This window comes from Macaca nemestrina, chromosome X (assembly GCF_043159975.1).
Source record: "Macaca nemestrina isolate mMacNem1 chromosome X, mMacNem.hap1, whole genome shotgun sequence".
In the NCBI taxonomy this organism is placed as follows: domain Eukaryota; kingdom Metazoa; phylum Chordata; class Mammalia; order Primates; family Cercopithecidae; genus Macaca; species Macaca nemestrina.
In genome coordinates, this window is record NC_092145.1 from 140,085,888 (window position 1) to 140,112,932 (window position 27,045).

A 27,045-nucleotide genomic window follows, 5' to 3' on the forward strand; every position below is an offset into this window, starting at 1 on the left:
CAACTTAGATAAACGTGATAGAGAGTAATACTAATGACTCCCAATGAATCACACCTCTCTGGGTCCATACTCCTTTGTAATATGACATTGATCTCTGTTCATGAAGAGGTACCATCTATTTTCCCACCCCTTGAAGCTGGGACGGCCTTGTGACTTGCTTTCACCAAAAGAATGTGGTGGAAATTACTCTGGAGGTTAGTACATCTTTCACTCTTATCATTGGAACCTTGAAACTGTGAAGAAGCTCAGTCTCGCATATATTTCAGGATAAGAGACCATGATGGGGGTAAAAAAGATGACTCAGCTAGCAGTCAGAAGTAACTTCCAGACAGACATGTGAATGAGGTCATCTGGGCCCCTTCAGCCCTAGTTGAGCTGTCAGAGGACTGCAGATGCATAAATGATCTGAAACTGGGAGAAAAACTACCTAGCCCCAGATTACCAGCCCATAGAATCATTAGAAATAATAAATTATCTTTGTCTTAATTTACTAAGTTTTGGAGTGGTTTGTTATGCAACAGTAGATAACTGATGTAAGAAATTTTCATTTTACCAAAGAATTAAAGGAAAAAAGAAGAAACTAGTTACTAATTAAGGAACAGTTAGGGAAATTCCATATTGCTGGGAGTGCAAGTGGTAAAAATTCTCTGGAAAATGATGTTGCAATATTAATCCAGATCTTAAACATATTTATATACACTGACTAGATAATTCTCCTTCTACAGTTTTATCCCATAGAAAATATTAAAAATGTGGACAAGATTTATGTCCAAAGATTTTTTATCTAAATTTTGTTTAATTCATGGCAAATGTCTGTATGTTCAACAATAGAATACTACGTTTAAAAAAATTAAAGTGTATTTATGTGATGAACTATTATTTCATGGAACTTGTTTCCTGTTGTCAGAATTCATGGGTACAGACCTAAATATACTTTATAATCTGTGAGGGTTTGTGATTGGGGGAGGATGGTAGCAAAGATTAAAATGAAATATATACCAAAAACTTAAACTTAATAGTAATTATCTCTCAGTGTGTTATATGAGTTATTGTTATTTTTTTCCTTAGGTTCCTTTTATTTCTTAAGTTTTCAATGATAAGAATGCACTCCTTATATTAAAAAGAGCATATATTACTTTGAAACTGGGACAAGTTTGGAGTTATCTGAGAAGATTTTAACATGGTCCTATTTTAAAGTGATAATGGTAGAGGGGCACAGTGGTTCATGCCTGTAATCCCAGCACTTTGGGAGTCTGAGGCTGGTGGATCACTTGAGGTCAGGAGTTCAAGACCAGCCTGACCAACATGGTGAAACCCCGTCTCTACTAAAAATACAAAAATTAGCTGGGTGTGTTGGCTCACGCCTGTAATCCCAGCTACTCGGGAGACTGAGGCAGGAGAATCACTTGAACCCAGGAGGCAGAGGTTGCAGTAAGCCAAGATCACACCACTGTACTCCAGCCTGGGTGACAGAGTGAGATTCCATCCCCCAAAAAAATAATAATAATTTTTAAAATAGATAACGAACTAACAAACATTTACTGATCACCCGCTGTGTACAAATCACTGTGTTAAATGTTGAGGTGGTCTTATTGAAAGGCTCTTGAAACCATGAGCCCATAACAGATAAGGCTCCAAAAAGTGACCAACTTAAATTGTCCCTACCATTTGTTTACAGATTGTGGTACATCGATTCAAAAAAAAAAAAAAAAATGGGAAAAGTGCAGATATACCAAGCAACTGCCATCTAATCAAGAGGTATCTCAGAGACAAGTTTCACTCATCTGAACAAATTCAACATCTCAGAGGTGGATTGGCCCCTTGGCCCATATGAATTCAGTTTGAGCTCTAGTTGGTGGATAAAGAAATGTTTAAAAAAAAAAAAAAAAAAAAACCTCTTAAACCAATGCTGGAAACTCCAGCACAGGAATAGGCAGAAAAAAAAATGTGGGCCAATGGCTACCTCAGGGTTATTAAGACATGGATCATAGACAGCTCATAGCAACCTGCCAAACATAGTTCTTAAGGCCTTGGGGCTATACATAATCACTGGGCTTAATACTCTGTGTGGAATGAAAGTCCCTAGAAATACCAACAGTTTCTACCCACCTTAGCAATACTAATAAATGGAGAGTGTCATGTCATCCATTTCTTTTCTCTGTGATCTCATAATAACACATATTTCAAGAGAGACCTAGGACCACACCAACCCAACCGTAGGCCTTTGTATAGGTAAATTAATTGGAGAAAGTATAATAACAGGAATTCAAAGACTCAGTGAAATGGGAAAGTTGGAGTGGATTTATCATGTATAACTAGCGTACCCAACCACAACTATGTCCTCAAGAGGAGTAGATTGACCACCCCTGAATCTATCAAGTCTTTGTGGACAGCACTCATATCTAGTTACCCCAGGGGTTTGATTTTGATTAAATAGTTTGTTAAAGTTAGGATGTGTCCTCATTTCATAGGTTAAGGAAGAATTTTGAAAGTTGTCCAGTATTTCACTTGCACCTATCTGCTCAGGAACTGTGGAAATAATAAGATGGTATTATGGACTGAACTGCATCTCCTAAAATTCAGATGACAAAGCTTTAACCCCCAATGTGACTGTATTTGGAGATAGGGACTTTAAGGAGATATTTAAGGTTAAACAGGGTCATTATTGTGGGGCCCTAATTCAATTGGAATGGTGTCCTTATAAGAAGAGGGAGAGATACCAGGGGCACATGCAGAGAGAGAAAAGGTATGTGTGAGAACACATAGAGAACACAGCCATTCACAAGCTAAGAAGAGAGACCTCAAGAGAAATCAACCCTGCTGGCACCTTGATCTTGGACTTCCAGCCGCCAGAACTGTGTGAAAATAAATTTCTGTTGTTTAAATTACCCAAACTGTGATATTTTGTTGGCAGGCCTAGCAGACAGATGGGCTTACAAAACTCCCAGAGCCACAGTGAGATGAACTTAGGCCAAAACTTCATTTATCATCTAATGACTGTTAGCCCCGACACTGATAGGCAGACCACACTGGTATTCTGGGTTTCCAAGAATTATTATTAACTCAATGCATTTTACTTTTTCCTAGTGAAGCTACCTAATTAAATAGCTCCAGACCCCTTGGAAAAAGGTCAGGTGTCAAGTTTACAGTCCCACAAGAGTGCCCAGCATCTTTTTTATTGAAGGGGCTCTAGATCTGTTATTGACTCACGCTGGGAATTGGAAGAGGATCCCATATTCTCTAACATTATGACTCAGTCTCTGTTCACCAGACAAAGAAGATGTTAGATCACACGCTTAGTCATTTATTTCAGCTCTAGAGAAACTATAATCAATTAGCTACTGCCAAAGATCCCTGTGGGTCAAGCCAGTATGACAAGCATTTGGGTTTGTTGCCTATTATGATAACCATACCCGTTGGCTTCTAGTGACTAAGTGCTATTACTCAGCCTCTGCCTCAGCCGCCCCATTTCAATAGTTGCATTTCCCATCTTTGTCCCTTGCCTACAGAAAACATCAATACTATGCTTTTCCAGGATGCTGCTTCCACCTTCACCAATTTATTATTTATTGCCACGGTAAGGAAAATATCTTTTAAGTTCTCTCAGAAGACATAGCTGTAGGTTAGGTAAGCCAGTTGCACATGATAAATACACTCCAATATTTTTATCATCCTAAGCCTTTGAATTCCCTCTTTTACATCATAGATATTTCTGGCATCACAACTTTATTTCACATAGGCCGCCATTAAGTACAAGTTTTAGTCAAACGAAACAAACAGAACTGGCTGCTTGAATTCAGAATATATGGCAAGGGCAGTGTCATTAATTAATTCAGCCCAATCTAAAATTACTTTGAGCCCTGTTGCCCTGTTTTGGTTGTTGTTGCTACTGTTTCTTCTTTTGGTTGTTATTATTGCTATACACCAAACAAACAAACAAACAAAAAAACAAGTCACACTAAAGATTTTGTGAGTTCAGTCACTTCATTAAAGATTTAAGAGATTACAAGAAGGATCTCAGGGCTACTACACGATCTTCCACTATTCTCCTGTTCTTCCCTTTACACTCCAAATATTTTTCAAAAGACCATGGTTTCCAATAAATTAGATAACTTACATAAAATAGACAAAATCCTAGAAAACACAAACTTCCAAAAATGACTCAAAAAGAAATAATCTAAATAAATATGTAACAATAAAGAGATTGAATTAGTAATCAAAACAACCTACATTCAACACAAAAACTTGTACACAAATTTTCATGACAGAATTATTGTAATTGTCAAAAAGTGCAAACAAACCAAAGGTTCATAAACTGATAAAATGTAAAGTGTTCATATTATGCAATATTACTTAGCAATAAAAAGGAATGCAATATTGATACATGCTACAACATGGATGAACTTTGAAAACATTATGCTAAATGAAAGAAGCTAGTCACAAAAAGACCACATATTTTATGGTTTCATTTACATGAAATGTCCAGAATAGACAAATCTATAGAGTAGTTGCCTAAGCTGGAAAACATGAAGGGTAATGAGGGTTGGCTGCTAAGGGTTTGGGGATTGCATCCGGAGCAATTAAAATGTTCTAAAATTGAGTGTGGTAATAATTTTACAATTCTGTGGATATACTAAAAACCATTGAATTGTATACTTGCAGTAGCTGAGTAGTACAGCATGTGAATTCCTTCTATATCTCAATAAAGCTGTTACCAAAAAACAAACAAACAAACAAACAAAAAAACCCATGGTCCCACAGATGACTCTATCTCAATCAGCCTCTGTAGAAGTATAATCCTGGCTATTGGGAGCAAGCCTCCCAGAATCCTGCCATAAACTGGCCCCAAAACTGGCCATAAACAAAATCTCTGCAGCACTGTAACATGTCCATAATGGCCCTAACGCCCAAGCTGGAAGGTTGTGGGTTTATGGGAATGAGGGCAAGGAAAACCTGGCCCACCCAGGGTGGAAAACCACTTAAAGGCATTCGTAAGCCACAAATAAAAGCATGAGCTATCTGTGTCTTAAGGGCGTGTTCCTGCTGCAATTAATTCGGCCCATCCCTTCATTACCCATAAGGGATACTTTAAGTTAATTTAATATCTATGGAAACATTGCTAATGACTGGTTTGCTGTTAATAAATATGTGGGCAAATCTCTGTTTGGGGCTCTCAGCTCTGAAGGCTGTGAGACCCCTGATTCCCCACTTCACACCTCTATATTTCTTTGTGTGTGTCTAATTCCTCTAGCGCCACTGGGTTAGGGTCTCCCCGATCAAGCTGGTCTCAGCACCTGGCCTCTGTTCTAATTGTTTCTCTTGGTCATTTCAGTATTATTAAAATGTCAAATGTCAGAGATAAGAATATATATTTGTCATAATAATAAGATAGAGGTGAAATTGAAAGCCAAAGGAAATACTAAATTTATGTAAAATACAACACTTCCTTGACATAAATACTGTTTTAAAAATTAAATTAGCCATGCTTGAGAAAACTTTAACTTGAAAAACACTAGACACCTTTCAATATCAGATATTCAAGAACTTAGCAATTTAAATATATAACCTAAATTTTAATTTTAAAAAATATTTATTATTCAATTATACAACTTCATTATCAATTAAATAACTAATACAGATAAGCAAAAAGAGAACTTTTTAAAAATCACACATAATAACACTACCCAGAGGTAACTTATCATTTTTTTACTTTATTATGCTGGTATATACACACAAGCATATGAGATTACAGAGTACTTACTCAGAGATTTGTGAGTGATGTCTACTAGTCACCATGATAAGAAGAAAGAAAACTTTCATATTAATAAATATACAGCTTTATCATTAATCTTAATTGCTGTATCATATTTATTTTAGACACACCATAATTTATGGCATCTCTATCATGAGACATTTATACTATTCCCTCTATTTATTTTGCATAAATGACAAAAATTAAACATTCTTGATACTCATCTTTACATATATATTGAATCATTGAATTAGGATAAATGACTAGAAGTAGAATTTTTGAGCTAAATAATATATACTTAGATATGATATATATTACAAAATTTCTCAGCAGAATAATTCATCAGAAACAACCAGTATTATAGGAAAGAGTGCCTATTTTTCCAAATCTTAGCCAAGACTTGGTGTCTGCAATCTTTTTAATCCTTACTATTCTGAGAAAATATATCTCATTATTTTAATTTGCATTTATTTGTTTCATATTTTAATGTTCATAGGCTTAGTAAGTTTACTATTCACAACCTTAATCCATTTTTTATTAGTTTTTCTTTTTGTATTGGTCTATAATAGCTCTTTAAATGCTAAGACTATTAATCTTTTCTCTGTCATAAATGTTATAAATATATTTTTTCAGTTTTACAGATATAGTGTTTTTTACCATATAGAACTTCTAAACATCTTTGTGGTCAAATATTTCAATCTTTTTAAAATTTCATGTATTTAGTTTTTTATTTATTTGAGACAATCTGTCACCTAGGCTGGAGTGCAGTGACATGATCATGGCTCACTGCAGCCTTGAACTCCTGGGCTCAAGCGATCCTCCTGTCTCAACCTCCCAAGTAACTGGGACTACAGGTGTGCACTACCATGCCTGGCTAAAGTTTTTTTATTTTTGTAGAGATGGGGTCTCACTATGTTACCTAGGCTTGTCTCAAACTGCTGGGCTCAAGCCATCCTCCCACCTCAGCCTCTCAAAGTGCTGGGATTACAGGCATGAGCCACCATGCCCAGCCAGTCTTTTCCTTCTGATTTCTGCCAGTGAGGTAATGGTTAAAAAGCCCTTCCCAACCTAAGACAAATATTGATTCTCCAACAACTTTTTTGATTTCAAATATTCAATCTATGTGGATTTAAATAGAGCTCCAAATTAATTTTTTGCCTCATTATTAACCAAGTGTCAGCATAATCACTAATTTGAAATGTGACTTTTCTCACATATTCTAATTTCTATATATGTGAGGGTGTGCTTCTTTTTCTTTTTCCTTTCCCTTTTTGAGACAGCATCTGGCCCTGTCACCCAGGCTGGAGTGCATTGGTGTGATCATGGCTCACTGCAGCCTTGATATCCTGGACTCAAACCATCCTCCTTCTTCAGCCTCCAGAGTAGCTAAGACTACAGGTGTATACCACCAAGCCCAGTTAATTTTCTTTTTGGTTTTTTTTTTTTTTTTTTTTTTTTTCTGGAGAGACAGGGTCTTGCTATGTTGCTGGTCCTGAACTCCCGGGCTCAAGCTATCCTCCCACCTTGGCTTCCCAAAGTACTGAGATTATAGGTATGGGCCACCACATCTGGCCTCATGGGGTTGTATTTCTCAACTCCCTATATTTCTCCCCTGGTCTATCTTATTGATCCTATCCGCAACAAGACTCTCCTTCACTGTGCTGATCATCTGTCAACACTGGGCTCCACCCATACTGAGCAGTCTCAGTGATGGCTGCAGTTTTCTGCTGGCACTTCCAGTCCTTATTACATGACACCCACAAAGAGGTTGCTGGGATCTCAACTAATTACATAGTTTAATGACTGTTTTGTTTTCATTTTTGTTTTGACCAGTAATCATGTTTTATTTTTCCTAGCATATACTTCATCCATTCAACATCAGGCCACAAGGGTGCTTGGATCAGGACACTGTCAGGTAGGTCACCGTGCCACCTATTCCTAAAATCACTGCTCCTCATCCACCCATTAGACATTGTTGCTGGGTTTGGCTTTCCAGGTCTTCCACTCCAGAAGGCAAAAAATTCTTACAATGCCCTAGAAGGCTGTACAGGACATGGGCCAACTTTACCTGTCCAATCTCATCTCCTACAACTCCCTTGGCTGCCTTCACTTCAGCACTGATATCTTTACTATTTCTTGAACACTTTGGCCAGGATAGACCAGTTTCCCTCCAGGACAGTTGTACTGGCCATTCCCTCTTCCTGGAATTCTCTTCCTTCATATAGCCATATGGATAACTTGCTTACTTCATGTTTTTGCTGAAATGTCACCTTGTAAAGGATACCTACTCAAACCATCTGTTATGTACTAAATCGTGTCCCCTCAAAATTCAGATGTTGAAGCCCTGATCCCCAATGTGACTGTATGTGGAGATAGGGCCTCTAAGGAGGTAATAAAAGTTAAATGAAGTAATAAGAGTGAGAACTAAATCCAATAGGGCTAGTGCTCTTATAAGAAGAGGAGGAGACACCAGAGCTTTTTCACAGGGACACAGCAAGAAGGTGGCCATCTACAAGCCAGGAAGAGAGCCCTCATCAGAAACTGAGTTTGCTGGCACTTTGATCATAGCTTTCTAGCCTACAGACCTGTGAGAATATAAAAGTCTGTTGTTCAAGGCACCCACTCTGTGAGATTTTGTTATGGCAGCCTGAGCAGACTAACATGCCACCTCATTCATAAGTTAACACCATCCCCCTTTTTGCCTGTACTGCTAATCCCCCTTATATTATTCTATTCTAGCCCTTAACCTCTTCTAAAATAATCTAAAATTTACTTTAATTTTTTATTTTTAAATTTTGTGGGTACATAGTATGTGTCTATATTTCTGGGTTACATGAGATGTTTCGATATAGGCATGCAATGCATAATAATCACACCAGAGTAAATGGGGTCTCCATCCCCTCAAGTATTTACCCTTTGTGTTACAAACAATCCAATTATACTCTTTAATTACTTTTAAATACACAATAAATTATTTGTTGACTTTAGTCACCTAGTTGTGCTATCAAATATTATATATTATTTATTCTAACTATACTTTGCAGCCCACTTCTTCCCTGCCCCTCCAACACTTCCAAGCCTGTGGTAAGCATCCTTCTATGCTCTATCATCATGAGTTCAATTGTTTTAATTTTTAGCATCCACAAATAAGTGAGAATATGCTATGTTTATCTTTCTGTGTCTGACTTATTTCATTTAACATAATGGCCTCCAGTTCCATCCATGTTGTTGCAAATGGCTGGATATCATTCTTTTTGTTGCAAATGGCTGGATATCATTCTTTTTTATGGCTGAATGGTACTCCCTTGTATATATGTACCATATTTTCTTTATGCATTCATCTGTCAATGTGTACTTAGGTTGCTTCCAAACCTTGGCTACTATGAATGATGTCAAGAATGTGGAGAAAAGGGAACCCTTATACACTGTTGATGGGAATGTAAATTAGTACAGCAACTATGGAGAGCAGTTTGGGAAGTTCCTCAAAAAACTAAAAATAGAGCTACCATATGGTCCGGCAATCTCACTGCTGGGTATATACCCAAAAGAAAGGAAATCAGCATATCAAAGAGATATCTTTACTCCCATGTTTATTAAAATTTACTTTTTATTATTTTAATTGCCAGTCTTCATCCACTAGAATACGAACTTTATGAGTGCAAGGATTTCTGTTGCTTTAATTCACTGATGCATTTCCAGCATATAGAACTGTACTTGAAACATAGAAGGTTCTCAATAAATATCCGTTGAATAAATGAATCAATCACAGCAGGCTCCTTCTTCCTTTTAGGTGAAGTCTCTCTGTCTCTCTCAGAAGCCCTATTCCCTAACCCAGTCCATTCCACTTTGAGGACACTACTTGAGTCCCTTGTTCATATATGGCCTTGGCTCCTATGACAATCAGTGCAAGGCAATATATATTAAAGTTGGAATGAGAGACCCCCTTCCTCCTCTGGGCATATCTGAATTTCAGGTCCAACTAAGCCAGGATATTTGATATTTTAATTTGGAGGTTCCAGGTATCTCATTGGGGAGGTGAGCTCAGGGATCAGGAGTGAAGGAGCAGGGAGAGTAAGGCAGACAAGGAAGAAAGTTAAGGAAGGGTATGTTCTTGAAATGATTAATCCTGTGGGCAGCTGGAGACTAATCCTGCTGGGAGCACACTGGAAATGATGTAAAATGTACCTCAGAATGATTCCTCCATAGGAGAGGAAGCCATTATGGACCCATTCCTGTCCTCCTTTGTTTCAGAGTTGCATCCAGAGGTTTTGACTCCCATACCCCACTCCTTGCCATATCCCAGGCTGTTCTATGTGAGAGCTGAACAAGATGCAGCAGGCACTGGGGAGAATCCCTCAGCATGCACAGGAAATGGCCACCACAGCTATGGCTGAAGTCGCATAAAGGTAGAGGGAATATGCTTTGGGACACAAAAAGAATCAGCTACATTTGGTTACAATAAATTACATTTTAAGAACTACTTTCAAATCTAATGATCACAATACTTTCATATTCTATTACTAAGCTTTCCTTTTCCACATATTTAAATGAACTTTGCTAGAAAGATATTATCCACAACATGGCATGATGAACCCATAAAATGAGAAGAACCCAACTGCTCCATGAACAAAAGGTCAGTTTGCAGCTCTTAATCCACCTTTATTTTCATCAGCAAGATCACTTGTTGGATTGTGAGAATTCTCTGTTATCCACTGTAGCTCTTGCTGTCAGTAATTTTCACTGTGTACCCATGATCACTGCTCCTCACAGGGCAAGATGTGTGTGATATTTCATCAAGAACTGCTGTCTGTCTTATCAGACACTCCTGAAAGCCTCCTCAGAAGGCTCATGTCATCCCTCTCACTGATTAATTAAAAGTGTTGCACCAAGTCAACTAAATGGCACAGTACCCAGGAACCACAATGATTTTCTCAGAAAAGAACATCTCCTAATGAGGACTTCATCCAAGGACAGAGCATTCATTCTTTTTCCAGGAAATCCAGCTGAATCAATTCAATATTTAAGGATACAAGAAGCTTAATAGATGTAAGAATAGACAAATAAAATATCTGTAAAACCAGCACAGAGAAGAGCTTGAGCATGTACAGAGAGATTTTCTAAAGCTCAGTTCTGGAAAGAATTTATGGTCAAAGAAATGATAAGATGCTTAGGTAATATTTGTGTCCATAATCATCTGAAATGCCCTCTCTGGTAGTTTTGGATGCAAGTCTAACTCTTGAATTAGAACTGCTTCTGGCTTAGAACTGTCAGTATCTATTTCTACCTGACCAGGAGGACGTGCCTGGCATGTAGTAGGTCTTTACATTTGTCAAAAGCACAATTCCTTTTTCAACTTAATCCTTGCTTCTGAACCTGAGAAAATAAGCCTAACTTTAGACTTGGTATTCTGCCAAACATTCTTCAGATTTAGGCTCAAGTGGTATTGAACAGTTATGTTCCAGGCAATGTGCTAGATGCTTCAGTGTAAGTTTATCTCACTTAGTTGTCATCCAAACCCCATGAAATGGGTACCTACTATTTGGTAGATGAGAAAAGTAGACAACAGAGAAGTTGAGTCTTTTGCTCAAGGTCACACAGCTAGAAAATGTAAAGTCAAGGTTCCAAGTTTAGGGACTAGGAATCTGTTTGCTTGCTTGCTTGCTTCTTGGCCTCAAATTTTTTTTTTAACCATTCCTCCCATCAAGAGGTGGCTGCTTTATGACTCTGCTCCTTGAATCCAGGAAGGCTTCTATATTCTTTGACCACAAGGGAAAAGTGAAGGTGATGCTGTGAGATTTCAAAGGCTAGTTCACAAGGGCTCTGCAGCTTGCCTGGACTCTCTTGGAGCATTTACATCTTCCAGAGACTCCTTGGCCCCTCACCCAGCCACATGGAGAGGCCACACATAGATCCTCAGGTCAACAGCCATTGAGTTGTTCCACTTCATACTCCAGACATGTGAGAAAAGAAGCCTCCAAATGGTTTCTGCCCCTAGTCATTCAAGTCACCCACAACCATCTGAGTCCTCCCAGCTGAGAGCTTACACATCATGGGTCAGAGACAAACCATCATCACTGTACCTTGCCTCAATTTCTGACTCCCAGAATTTGTGAGCTTAATAAAATGGTTGTTATTTATACCACTGATTTGGGATGGTATATTGTATGACAATAGTAATTGGAACAAGGAACTTTCCGTAAACTTTAGACATTCTGTATGCATGTGATAACGTACAATCCCACAAAGTTCCCCAGGCTCATGGAGACCCCATGAGTGCCAACTAGATCCCTTGAAGTTACAGGGGAGCAGAAAGCCAGGACTCTGGCCAACTCTGATCTGGGTTTTGTTTCAAAAACTCTGGCCTCAATAATTTTTCACTTTTTTCTATTAGGAATTTTCAGTATCTATTTCTACATGGTACCTTGTCTAAATCACACAAAGCATCCTCAGTCCATCTGACCCTTCCTGGAACCATTGAGATTTCTGCGTTCATTCTTCTCAGTTCTAAGTTTCCTGGTGGTCGAGTGGTTAGGACTTAGCAGTCTCATTCTTCATATTCCTCCCTCTGGCCTGCAAAAGTAAAAAAAAAAAAAAAATAGATCTCTAGTTTAGTTGAAGTCACTATTTTTCATAGATATCTAAGCTCACCTGCCCTAAGGACCTGCCTCATAGTCTCTCAACAGTAAGCATGAGGTCAGGAGGGCATCTATCCTTCCTCTCCACCAGAGATGGCATAAGTGCTAGATCAAGGGCCTGTCCAGACAAGAAAAGCAGAGCATCCTCGATTAAAACATGAGGTTTTATAATAATTTGATTCTATTAAACCCTTACCTTAAATAAATGTCATCACTTTAAAAAGGAAGCATGTATGGATTGTATTAGAATCTCGATCAAATAAAAACAATTAACTGATTATAAAAAACAATTCAAGATAACTATGCTAACACCATTTTAAATAAAAGCAGGTATTTGAAAGGATGTTTCTGTTTTAGGGACTCTGATTAGGAACATCATGTTCCAAAGCAGAACAGAGCACAGTTGGGGCAGAGGTAAGTCTCACACTGTGGAGTCTGTGGTTTCTTATCTAAGTAAGGTGCAACTTAAACCCAGACAGAGTAGGCAAATGTTCTGCATACTGAGAGAAGAGAGTAAATAGGAATTTCTCAACCCTAAAACACAAAAACTAAGTACACAGCAACTAATGCTCGAAATTCTACTATTCAAGATTTATTCCTTTGGCTTAAGGCTTTGTTCCCCTTTACAATGCAAAGATCTCGTGAGTTGTTTACAACTTAGTGATAGTGGCAGGTCTTGTCAACTACCTACCTAATGTCCATGTTCCCCTTTTATCTGGTTACAGAACCCCAGTTTGGGGGGTAAGGTAGCAGCATGCCCAGTTTCCTTTTCAGCTGGGGTGGTCATGTGACCCAGCTCTGGCTTATGATATATGAGTGGAAATCGTTGGGAGGAGCTGCTTAGAATGCTTGTTAAAAGAGGCAGACTTCTAAACACAATGGCCCTTTCCATTTTCCATTCTTCCTTCATGGAAGGTGGAGATACTTCATGAGGCACAGGAGCCATCTTGCAAACCCAAGGACAAGAACTCAACACTAAGGGCAGAAGAGTAGATTTAAGAGCTAAAATCTGACTTTCACCCTTTAATCTAAAATATTCATGTAAATATTGGTTCCTTGCATAAAATCAGGGATAGGCCAAGATTCAAAATGATGGAGAGTTTCCTTTAGGTTAGAATTATTAGTATTGTTTACCCCATCTCTTTCATAAAAATGTTCTCACAGGTTGTGAGTGCATTTTGTGAACTCTCACTATCAGTTAAGTAGGTGGGAATCAAGTCACAATGTTTTACTTAAATGCCACAAAGAAGGATTTGCCCATTCCATAGCACTGGAGTAGAGCAGTGCTTCTCAAACATTAATTGCAATCATAGAATTAGCTGGGGATCTTATTAAAGTACAGGCTCTGATTTAGCAGGTCTAGGGTGATACCTGAAATCCTGCAGTTCTAATAAGCTCCCAAGTGGTGATAAAGCCAGTCCATGAACCACACTTTGGTTGCCAGAAAGTAGAGCAGGTGCCAACGGGGATGCTCATCAGGATCATTTTTAAAAAGAAGAAAACACACACACGGGGGGGGGGCGGAGAGAGAGAGAGAGAGAGAGAGTGTGTGTGTGTGTCTTGGGCCACATCCCAGCCCTACAGGTCAAAATATCTGGGGATGAGGTGCAGGAGTTTGTTTTATTAACCACCTCCCCAGGTAATTCCTATTTAGCCATAAGATGCACCTGGTCTGCAATGGGCAGAGCGGCATGTCTCAAAGAGTAGCTGTGCACCTTCTAACTCAGAATTGCCAAAGGAGCTCGATGACAGTGCAGATACCTTCCTTCTGTTGCTTGGGAAGGAGGCGAAGAGGTGGATGGAGTATAAAAAATAAGGGGACTGTATAAAATGGGAGATTGACATCACTTCAACTCCCACCTGGCAGGAGTAGATAAGGCCAATTCTCTTGTAATTGACAGCATGGAACGTCCCTCCTGCTGCCTGACCACCTGCACATCCTTCCTTCTCTTCCTCTCCCTGGCAACTGCCGCAGCCAAGGCTGCCCCTCAGGGGATGCTGAGAGCCGTGGTTAAAGAAGAGGGAGAGGAACTCAGAGAAATTGTGGAGTCAGGGAGAAAAATAAGGAAGGGCATGAGAATTACAAACAGCCATAGGCTTCTGTTTATATTGCAATTCAGTCCAGCGGAAATAAATAAATACCTATTTTGAGATCTGTACTTGCTGAAACAACAAGAATATATTATTCAGCCAAAAGAGTGCCTTCCAATTGCATTAAATTGTGTCTATGTGCAGATAAGGGTCCAGAAGGCTGTGAATCATATTAATCCCTAATTGGTAGAATTTAATGTTTTTCTTATTTCAGTATATTAATCTGTGCTATTTGAAAGTTTTACCCCAAGCATGGATTATTTTTATAAACAGAAGTAAATAATAAAGCCATTTTTCATTTAGAAGAAAACAAGAGGTCACAGTGCTAAAATGCTACAAGGACAGATTATGGAAGGATACAGCCCCTTTATTCAAGAAACTCACACACTCAGTGGTCAGAATCATGGATGTTTCCTGAGTTGCACGGACATGTAGTTATGTGGCCCCACAACAGATGTCCGGGTTGGGCTTGCCTACAGGAAGTGGCATTTGGTCCAAAAGTCCAAGATGGATTCCAAATGAATGCTATTGAGTGCAGATCTGACGAGGAGTTTAGTTTATTAAAGGAGGGGAACTTGTCAAGATTATTTAGTATAAATAAAGTTGATTTGGAGATAAATGTATGGGTCTGAGGGATCTAGAAACAGCAGGTGTAATGCTACAGAAAGATAGTAATCTTGCAATTATAACAATGAGATGAGTCAATAACTTGGCTGGAAATTGAGCAAGTAAACCTGAGGCCTCCTTAAAGATAGAACCACTTCTTGTTGCCCTGGGACTTGCTCCTCGTGGTACTGAGATGATAATAGAATTGTCACATGCAAATGAATTAAATCATAACTAGGCATGGAACAATGATCTCTGTAGAAGTTTTGGAGGGCTTTGTACATTTGATAAAAGATGAGCTCAGGAAGGGAAGAATCTGAATTGAACAGGATCTGCTTACTTGGGAATTCTTTGAGTATTGCACACCTATGGCATCTTCTTCCACTGACTTTAGTCATGGTCATGGAAAATAATAAGCTAAATATTTGTGAGTTCATATTGTCTCAGTCTCCTGCTTAAAGCTTGGGAGAAAAAAAGAAAAACAGATAAAGCAACCTGGAGGGAGGTGGGGGGGAGTTACAATTGTAAATCACTGCTAGGATTTTGAAAGCTGGATCAGCAAAGCTACCTTAAATTCTAAGCTTCTCAACTTTCACTTATGCTGCCCACAACTAGAGTTGCTATTTTTTATATTTCCTGTATCTATCACTTTCTATTAGCTCAAGCTCTGGCAGGGAACACCAGTTCATTAAATGACAAATATGAACCTAAATACCAAAACACAAATGCTGAAACTGTTATGAGGCCCCTTCTTGACAGTGATGGATAAAGGCAGAAACAAGGGAGGAGTTTCTACTTGGGTGCTGCACAATACACCTTTGCCTTGGGCAATCTCAGGCACCTTAGGCAAGGACTTGGAGGAAAACCCTGACTTCACCATCACACTTTCATTGAGTCAGTTTTCAATGTGCTATCTGTGCTATCTGCTGGAGATCAAGAAGATAAAAAGAGAAAGGTAACTTGGAAATGAGAATGGGATGGGAAAAGAGGAGAGAAAAGGGGAGGCTAGGTGGAGAAAAACGGTTATAATACAATGTCATGACCAGTGGGCCCTGTGGCCAGCTTGGGGTCATATTCTGTCTCCTGGAATTTCCATTGCTTTCACCTGGTGACAGCAGCTAGCACCTTGCTAGGGCAGTTACCAGCCTAAGGCTAATTTTACTACTAACAAAAGGTAGGATTTACTAGGTTCTCTGCAGTGACTTTGAAAACATCTGTGATAAAGCATCAATAACTGAAATCAAAAGAAGCATCTCAAGGGAGGAGATGAGAAATCAGAAATAGTAGATGAGAAGCAGTCACTGACTTATTTGCCACCAGTGTTAATTATACATGAATGGTTTTACAGTTTGAAAGAATGCTGCATTTAGGAAGCTTTAACTGATACTGATTATTTTTGTATCTTAGGGTCTCAGATCTACAACACCTGAACACCTCCCCTGAGGAAGCCTCGAGTTCAGTGCTAGCTGTGCAGTCAACATGAACCTAAAATATTACTACAGACAGGAATAGTTCTGGATCAAGATTCTGATCTTCTTTCCACTTTTTCAGACTCATCAGAAGAGGTGTCTAAGAAGATGCACAAAAAAAAATTGTAAGTGGACCATTATTGCCTGAGGGTCTAAAGTTTTACCAGATGCTTTTTACAATGAAGTATATATAATGTACATGCTTGTGGAAAATGCTGGGTCTTAAACCCAACCTCTATTAACCTGATTATTGCTCATTAATCATGGCTAAAAAATCTAGCATCAAGAATCATTGAGATCCTAGCTACTCAAAGGGTAATCCCTGGATCAACAGCATCAGCAGCATCCGAGAGCTTGTTGGAAATGCAGAATCTCAGGCAGACCTGCTGAACCAAAAATCTCAGTTTAACAAGACCCACAGGTGATTGGAATTTCCCTTTCACATTTGAGAAGCACTGCTCTAGATCCTCTCTCTTGAGGAGGTCATTTACGTCAGGTTCTATTCTTAATAGGAAACAGGTTGAGAAATAAAACAGGGCTACAAATACGAACCATAAAATGTGAAGTTTTTAGTGAATATTGAAAACAAGGCAGCAAAATGGCTGTTTATTAAACCTAACATATTCTGTACCGAGATCAAAAGGCAGTTGTTACAAGGACCAGAGCTCTAATTATGAAGTTGGCTATTTCAACACGACCAGCTACTGAACACTACATGCTTCCCCTTCATGCTTTTAATCTTTCCCATAAATGCCACATGGTTCTTTTGGCAGAATCAGCTCCCAGATTTGCAGTGGGAATTAGACAAGAACATTTTCTCCTTCCTTTCCTTTGAGATGCAGGGATGGGGGCTGGAGCAGGCAGCAGGGAGCACTTCTGAGGCCAGGAGTAAGCAAAACTAAAACCAGAAAAGGGGTGCCAAGATATGAATGCCAGAGGGAACATAAGGGCACAAAACTGCAAGAGGGGGAAGGAGGGTAACACATTACCAGGTGCCTGGGACCAGAGACACGCCAAGTGGTAGGGTCTTTTTAATTTTTATTTTATTTCTTAAAATGTATTTTTAATTAACAAATAAAACTTGTATTTATGGTATCTAACATGATGTTTTGGGACAGGTACACACTGTGGAATGGCTAAATCCAGCTAATTTACATATGCATTGCCTCACATTTTTATTTTTTTGTGCTGAGAACACTTAAAATTTACTCTTAGCGATTTTCAAGAATATAATACATTGCTATTAATTATAATCACCGTGTTATACAATAGATCTCTTGAATTTATTCATCCTAAGTGAAATTTTGTATCCTTTGACCACCCCACTCCCAGTGCCCAGGCAACCAACATTCCACTGTCTGCTTCCATGAGTTAGACTTTTTTAGCTTCCACATATATGAGTGAGATCATGTGGTATTTGCCTTTCTGTGCTTGGCTTATTTCACTTAGCATAATGTCCTCCAGGTTCATGCATGTTGTCACAAATGACAGAAGTTCTTCTCTTTTTAAGGCTGAGTAGTATTCCATTGTGTATATATACCACATTTTCTTTATCAGCTCATCTGTTGATAGCCATTTAGTTTGATTCCATATCTTGACTGTTGTGAATAGTGCTGCAACAAACATCAGAGGGGGTGCAGATATCTCTTTGACATACTGATTTCATTTCCTTTGTATATATACTGAGCAGTGGGATGACTGGATTGTATGGTATTTCTATTTTTAATTTTTTGAGGATCCTCCATACTGTTTTCCATGTAGCTGTACTAACTTACATTTCCAGGGGTATGGTCTTAATAAGGAACTAAGGGTGGGACTAAAGAGTTATCTTGAGGTAGGGTAGATAGCTCCTCTAGATTGAAGGCATCTTTTTTTATTTTTAGTGGCCAGTGCCTGGTACAGAGACCCAGCTAAAGAACCAGGGGAAGACTGGTTCATTCAACATGGGAGTGAAATTATGAAAGGTGTTAAGAGAAGTATGGAGATAAATTAGCTCAACATCTCTGCATAGGTTGATGGGTCTAAAAAGCTAAAGAGGGATGCAGTCTTACAAATATCATCGAGGATGGAGGATGCTATGCATAGAATCAGACTTCATCAAAACTTGAAACAGATATTTTGTTATCAGCATCCTATCTCTGCATTCTGACTTTCTTTCTCTCTTCCTGCTGCCTCCTCCAACCCACATTCAAACCCCTGGTGTGATCGGTCAATCAATTCCTTTAAGCCTATAGGTGGCAACCAATTGACTTGTTGTCCTCTTTTAAGGAAACTGAATGTGATTGTCTACTCTTTAAAGATTGAATAATCTTCTAGACCCAAATCAATGGTGCCCCCTGAAATTCCTCAAACCCACGTCGACACCTGCTCCATCTATCCCAAAGACAGGTTCGTGTACATGACATTCTGAAGGTATAAGAAAAGAGAACTTCCATAACCAGATAGAGGGGCTAAAAGAGGTGGATGACCTCAAATGTTCAACCCTGAGTTCTTGAGAAAATCATAAAGACTGAGGCAAAGGAGATGGATCTTTACTAAATGCAGGGTTGTTATTTTAACAAAACACTTTAATAATACTGTAATTTTTCTTAGGCCTTATCTCAGATTTCTCTTTTATGGTTTTTAGTCCTTTCTTGTTTAGGATATGTAGAAGGTTTTCCAGATAAGTATCATACCTCCTTTTGTTCCTCTTGGACTCAAACGCCCAATGATTACCCCAATTGGTTCAAATGACCTGAAATCTAAGGGAACAGAATTGGCCAGAAACAAACCGATTGCCCACTGATTACCCCAATTGGTTCAAATGCCCTGAATTCTAAGGGAACAGATTTGGCCAGAAACAAACGTTCTAATATTCAAGAGCAGCAGGTGAATGGTTTGTTATCAATGCTAATTAGAATTCCATTTTCCTCATAGATCATATAGTTTAACTAATTGCATTGAACTATTAACTTGGAGAGAGGAGAAGGAGGAAGAAATACTACTCTCTTGTTGCTTTCCTAATATCTGTCATTTTCAAAAGGCTTGTTTGGCACACACAGATGATTCTGGTGTCAGTGCAAAACTGAACTCTGCAGCATATGTTGCCAAATGTTACAGCTCCCACTTAATGTTCGCCCTCTACGTTACTTGTCAAATTAGACATACTAGTAATATCCATAATTACATGTTGCAAGCAATGGAGCTGCAGTCTGAAGTGTTCTTAGATGCTAATTAGACTTCAGGGAAATCCCTACGAACAATGCATTCAAGCATCCTCTAACCTCTGGCTTGGAGGCCTGGCATAGGTTCTTTTGTAATGCCAACATTTTACCCGTAATTTCTAAGTGTCTCTGATAATTTAGAATGCTTCTTAAAAGGAAAAATAGCAAAAAGCTAATCCCCAGGGCGTCTGAAGAACCATTTCCCAGTTTTAGCAAGATTATGTTGTGCTAATTCTATCTTTGCAGACTACAGCAAACAAGAAAGCTTAAGACCTGGGCTATACTTAAAAATTCACGAGCCTCAACTTCCTATCCAGTCTTTCTGAGACTCTGCTCCACCTATGTCCCTTCCCTCATCCCAGTTGCTCCCATTAGTTGTCACTGTGGTCTCTTCCCTTATGCATTTAATCTATACATATTTATTGAACACGTATTGTATGCCTGGCACTGTACAAAGATGAATGACCCCTATTCTCAAGGCGGTCATGTAAAATGAAGTACACTGATACATGAAGAAATTATTCTAAACCATGAAGTAACTGCAATGGTGGTGAGACAGAAGTACTGTGGAGGAGAACTGTATTAGTCCATTTTCATGCTGCTGATAAAGACATACCAGAGACTGGGCAATTTACAAAAGAGGTTTAATGGACTTACAGTTCCACATGGCTAGGGAGGCCTCAAAAATCATGGCAGAAGGTGAAAAACACTTCTTACATGGAGGTGGCCAGAGAGAGAATGAGCACCGAGTGAAATGGGTTTCCCCTTATCAAGCCATCAGATCTCATGAGACTTACTACCACGACAACAGTATGGGAGAAGCCGCCTCCATGATTCAATTCTCTCCCACTAAGTTTCTCCCAAAACATGTGGGAATTATGGGAGCACAATTCAAGATGAGATTTGGGTGGGGACACAGACCCAAACCATATCAGGAACCCAAACCAGCTTGAGGGATATGTGTGTGTTTGTGCATGTGCCCACACACATGCATGTGTGTTTTGGAGAGTAGGGTATATTTCATGCACTGTCAGTGCCCTGCCCATATACTGTGGAACCCCTTTGCATTTTCATGCACATCAGCTTCAGGTCACTTTCATTCCCAGCAGCCAGCACTGTGTCTCTTTGTTGGAGGACAGCTCTCAGGCTGCAAGAGCCCATTTTGTCTGTGCACATGCACAGAGAGCTGGAAGTGCCTGGGAATTTACTTTCCCGGGGCAGCTCTTATGACCGACAAGTATAGCAATATAAATACGCCAGCTCCTTTGCCCTTGATCAAGGCAACTTTAATGTGTAACTTACACTTTCCGCAAAAGTCCCCTATGAGAAGGCACCAAAGTTACTCTCCATGGGAACATCACATCTTTGCTTGGCCTCCTTTCTTTGTCTGTCTCTCTTCCCCACTCTCCTATTGGCTTTTTCCTGGGAACATCTACTAATAAATCACTTACGCATGAATTTTCAACTCAGAGTCTACTTCTGGGCTATGCAAATGAAGACAAAGTGAAGGAAAAAAGTCTTCCTTGAAAGTTTACCTAAGCCAGGATGGAAGAATTTAGCAAGATGAAGATAAGAGTTTCGACCCAAGGAGGTGATGAAAAGGGGTGCTGTGGACAGACATTTCAGACAGCATGAACAAAAGCATGCCAGCAATAAGCAGCCTGGAATACATAGGGAGCTACAAGCACATCCCAGAGCATAGCTTTGAGAAAGGATTGGCTACTGAGGAGAGAAGTGGTCAGGCACCACATCTTCAAGAGTTTGATGCATTTGGTGTGCTAGAGCCAGCTAGCAGCTAATTGTTAATTATTCGGAAATTGTGTGATTTGGTTGATAAACTGTGGTTTGGAATTGGCCATAGTGGAGGTATTTACACCATGGAAATTTGCAAACAGTCAAAATCAGGGCCTTCTTGTTTTGATAAACTGGTTTATCAGCACACCACTTTGCCATGCAGAGAAGTTTCTTTTTAATCCCATAGGCAGCAAGAGGGGTGGGCATTGACTGTTTTTAGCAGTGACAATGGAGTGATACAGCCAGATTTGTATTTTACATCCAAAAACTTGATAGCTATGTTATGTGGGGAAAGATAAGGGCCTAAACCAAGAAAGTGGTATCAGACATGGGGTATGAAGGATGGAAAGACTGACAAATTCATTTTTGAGGAATGATGGACAAGTTGATTGGGTAGATGGCTGGGCCAGCTACCAAGAAAGTTGGAGAATACAGAAGAGAAAAGTTAATTGAGGTGACAAGTTTACTTCTGAGAATGTTGAATTTCAGAGTTCTTAGGGACTGGGCAGTTGCATATAAGCATAAGAATCTCCACAGTTCCACTCACTTAAGAGAAGAAACAGGATGAGTCCTAGCCAGGCACTACTGATCAGACTCATTCACTCCTCCTCTGTGTGAAAGTCTCTACTGCTATTCTGTCAGTTTCCACCTGCACTCATAACTCTTTAGTAGAAGGACACTTCCTCTGAAGGCAGGGCTGCTCTGGCCAGCCTTGGCAGGCCTAGACCCTAGGTAATTCCCTCTTCTGGATGTATGTAGTTTTATCTCTCAGGCATTTAAGCCGGGGGTCCCAGGATACCACCTAGAATGCTCTTCAGATGGCCACACTTTGTATTCTTAGTTAATGGCCCTCCTTCCCCAAACACGATGTTGGGCTGGAAAGTCAGACATTTATCCTTCAACTCTTCCCTCCCTCAGGTGACTTCCAACCTTTCCAGAACAGCTGGCCCAACAGGTAAAAAGCAGCCTTAGTTTTCCTTCCTTTAGTGAGGAAGTGATAATCCCAATGTCTGGAGAATTGATCTCAGGTCCCCAAGTACCCATCTTATTTCCTTCCTAGGGCCTAGGGAATCTGAGGAAGATGGTATTCTTGGAGGCTGATCATGACCCCCCAGTTTCTTGAAGAAGCTCTAACCTTTCATTTTACAACATAGATTATTAACTTTTATTTGAAGATGTAGTTTTCAACCAAATTCTATAGGCATTTCTAAATAAATTTTAACTAAAGTCAGACAATAGATATGTTGTCTTCCTTGAAAGCTGAATTATTACAGCTCTATCACTTCCAGGTCCCTATCTTGACAGAGTTAGAAATGATGAGTCAAACACAGTCATTATGAGAATGAATTTTTAAGGCAGGTCTTAATGCCTGCCTACTGTAAATATGGTCACCAAAGGAATGCTGGAACCTGCCATAAATGTGCAGTTATATTTAAGTATGAAATAGATAAATATTCCTAAATAGAGTCCAGGCATATTATCATTTGTTAGACATCATTTTAGAATGTGACTTTACAAAAATATGTAGGGGATCAGATAACTCTTTCAATAGCCTAATTTTAAGGCCTGAAATTTATTCTTCATGTTCCTTTTCAATGTAGCACTGACATTTAGTCAGTCTAAGGAAAACATAGAGGAAAAAATGCTCCAAGAAATACTTTGTAATTGAGAAAGGCTTTCGTTCAAAAGTCCAAAATCCCTGTACTAAGCATATTTATATAGAAAAATTTTCCATTCAAATTTCCACATTGTTTTTAAACATCTAGGATAAATGTTTACAGGAAAAAAAAATCAACACCTAGCTAGCTTTCAAAAATTATACATTCTTTACTTTCATCTCTAAGCTCAAAATATAACTAGACTATTTTTGCCAACATTTCTCAATACTGTTGCATGGGAGCTAAGATAAATCATGGAAGATTTAATCTCAAAAGATTATTTTGTGATTTAAGAGTGGAGAAGAGATTTATTTATGAACAATTAGTAACATAAATGCAAATGGCTCTTCGGACATAATCATCCACTTTAAATAATAGGATATGGTTACACGGTAATAAAAACACAGGATTTGCTTACATAAACATGAAAACTTCAATATATTTGGAGTTTTTCTACTTGAATATGTATTATATTCATTTATAGACTTTTTTAAATATTAGAAGGTAACTTGGATTGGAATGATTCTCAAAAATATAAAGTTGAATTATGGAAAACATTAAGCACTTTAATTAAAGAAACTTATTGATCAACTACAAACGGGTTTTGGCTTTAACTTAATAATTTTTATGTTAAATAAATAATAAGTTGTTATTTCATAGTCATTATATATACTAGCTTAATGAAGATGTAAACTTTCTCTTATTCAATAATAAAATGAGAAGTCAAAAACCAATCCAATACCTGAGATAAATCATTTCACACTGGGAATTGCATTTTCTTCATATGTAGAAAATGTTTGAAGAAAAGCAGTAGCTATGGCATAATGAAAACACCATTGGCCTCAGAGCAAACACAGCTGGGCTTGAGGACTGCCACATTTACTTTTCAAATAAATGGATAAACTAATATTAGTATATAATACTGAGTTTTTTTCTGAAATTGTCTTTAAAATTTTTTATACATAAAATAATAAAAATAATGGTATGAAGGTTAAGATTTTTGTTAATACATTTAAAGTCCCTGGCATGATGCCTAATACATAGTAGATGCTCAATAAATAGTAACTACCTTGCTTTAAAAACCCAGTGGTTCCCCACCACGCTCAAATTAATTAACATGGCCCTAAAGATCTTCAGTGATCTGGTGCCCCTTACTTCTGATGGCTTCATCTTGTAACATGTCCCTCTCATGATCTTCACTAGTAGTCTCCAAAGTGAGGCACATGGACACCAGGGAAGAAATAGTAGACCTTTTTTGTGCCCTGCCTATATTCTTCAGGCTTTACCATTTCACAGTATGCCCTTGTCAATTCTAAATGACAGCATCTACATTGTCTGGAAGCTTTCAACAAAATTGCGGAAAGTCACTCAGCCTGTTCGTGCAGAAAGCTGGAAATGTTTTAATGCCTCATGGGAGATTTAATGCCTCATGGGAGTAGCCTTCAACCAATGACCAATGGTTATTAAATACCCCAGCTTCATCATCCCTCAAAAGGAATAAGGCTGAGACATCTGTCAAGGACGTGAAGGTTCTGAGATTTTACACCGCCCGAAAACCAGCAGGTTAGACTGCCACAGTTTCATACATGCTGGCAGAAGATAGTAGACCTCAGGGCCAGCGACAAAGGACATTATTACTCATGGCATAGCAGGCAGCGTGAGCTTCATGTCCTTATTTGTTCCCCTTGACACCCAATTTTCACAGGGTGATGTTGAGGAGTCTCAGTGGATGTTATGCACACAGTAGATCTGTGTCATAGCTGAAAGACTCCAAGCTTAGAAACGTTCAATCTTATAAGGGCTAGTAGCAAACCTACCCAACCTTTGTTCCCAAGAAAGACATTATATTTATCATCTTGGTCAGGAAACAAATCAGCACTTTGCCCTTGAATGGAGACACTATGTCTATATTCCAAGGCTGTTTGCTATGCAAACATCCTTGAAAACACAGATGAGGACAACAGCTGTCACAAGAGGTATAAAGACACGAAGAATTGTCTCCCAGCAGCATACCTAATATCACCACACTTCCCCAGCAGGCCTGAGCTCCCGTGGCCCACAGTGGTAACTCACATAACATACCTTTCATTGGCTTATTTCGCTTCCCTGCCCCTTCTCTCCACTGCCTAACAGTTTTTTGCTAAGATTACCTGGTAAATAAATGACTTGCAGATACCCGAACAAAATTGGGATGCTATTGGGAATAAAAAGAAAAGAGAAAATGGTTGATGGATCAGTCATAAACAGAGTCCACTACAACTTATTTGCATTTCTCCTGCAGAAGTTTGAAGCATTTGCTTTAGGCATTGTAGTTCAGCTAGCCTTTGAAAGTAAGTAGAGCTATCTATCTTGCATTAACTCAAAATACACAGTTTTAACTAAAACACATTGGGCAGTGTTTCCTAAAGCCACTGATTGAATTATACCATTGACATAGCTAAACTGCTAAGAAATTCATTGGTCCCAGTGGTTACTCAATAAGATGACCCTGTCACGGAAGAAAATAGACTTCATGACATATTCTAACAGCTATGTTCAGAATAGAATTTGGTGACTGTTATCACTCATGAGAAAACAGTGTCTTCTCATTCCAAAGACTAGCATTCTCTCTAAGTCACAATGGTGAGGATCCATTTTAATTGCACATGTATAAAATCCAGAAACACCATGTTTTTAGTGGATAGCTGTAGTGCTAGCCACAAAGAAAAACTGGGATGTTTTCTGTTTGCTTCCCCAGATGGCATCTAGCTTTCTTGGCTTCCAATTTTCATCCCTTTGACCTCTTTGGTTTTGGTCATGATGTTCTCAATGGCAAGGTCTGTTCTAGAAAGAGCCATGTTACTATGTCTATAAACCTGCTCAAGGACAACACTCTAGTCCATTCTTTCTCAGAGTGTGATCTCTGGTCCAGCTACATCAGCATCACCTGAGAATTTATTAAAAGGGGAGATTCTCAGGTTCCACCCCAGACCTTAATCAGAAACTTGGGGGGCGGGGGATCAGCCTCTCTTTAAGAAGTCTTCCAGATGATTCTGACACATGCTTAAATGTGAGAACCACTGCTCAAGAGTCTAATCCAAAGTCTTGATTCAGGCAAAGAACTCCTGATGGCTTCTAAGTCAAAGAAACCAGCTACCAGTGGCCTGATAATACAAATTGAAATAGCTTCAAAAGCAGATTTCAATTGTGCTGACAGTGGATTACCTCAGAGATTATATTCTAAAGTCTGTGAACTAGAACATGGACCACTGAATCATCCAGTTTTCACTCCTCCCTTTAAATGAGCACTTTGAGTGGTTTTGGGTTTTGGTGTTTCTGGCCTTTTCTTTTCTCCCATAGAAAGGTGACATTATCCTCATTTTATAAAAAGACATTCACATCTTCAAAAGGGTCTTTCCTGATTAACCCTATCTTCCTCTGATGTGGCATTTTACTCAGTGACTTGGTGCCTTAACATTTTCATATTCATTTTGCATGACATTAATCTGCATTCAAGCCACATGCTTTGAAAATACTCTCTGAGTAGGTTACATCCATCTGTCAGATTGGAGCTCGGCACAGACCATGATTTTTCTCATTTCCTTGGAATCTATTTGGCCTCTGCACCTATGTAGGTCAGTGCTCTGCCAACCAAACAGAGATATACATATATGTGTGCATGCATGAGTGTGTGGAGGGAGGGGGTATATTGGGACCACATGTTTAAAAAACAAATTAAGAGAAGCCATTCAAACTGTCCTTAAGCCATGCATCGAGGATCAGGTTTATCCAAATTCTCTGCCATCTTCACAATACCTGACCCTATTCACCAACAATGAATGAAATATACTTAAAAAC

General features: G+C 39.0%; 1 long non-coding RNA gene across 1 annotated transcript in view; it reads right to left on the reverse strand.

Annotated features, from left to right (window-relative positions):
• The window catches only part of LOC139360638 (uncharacterized), a 208,043-nt gene that overhangs the window by 142,155 nt on the left and 38,843 nt on the right, over positions 1–27,045 (reverse strand). Inside the window, exon 2 of the long non-coding RNA XR_011618137.1 lies at positions 12,174–12,322. This is a non-coding gene — a long non-coding RNA (uncharacterized lncRNA). The remainder of the gene's footprint in view (positions 1–12,173; positions 12,323–27,045) is intronic.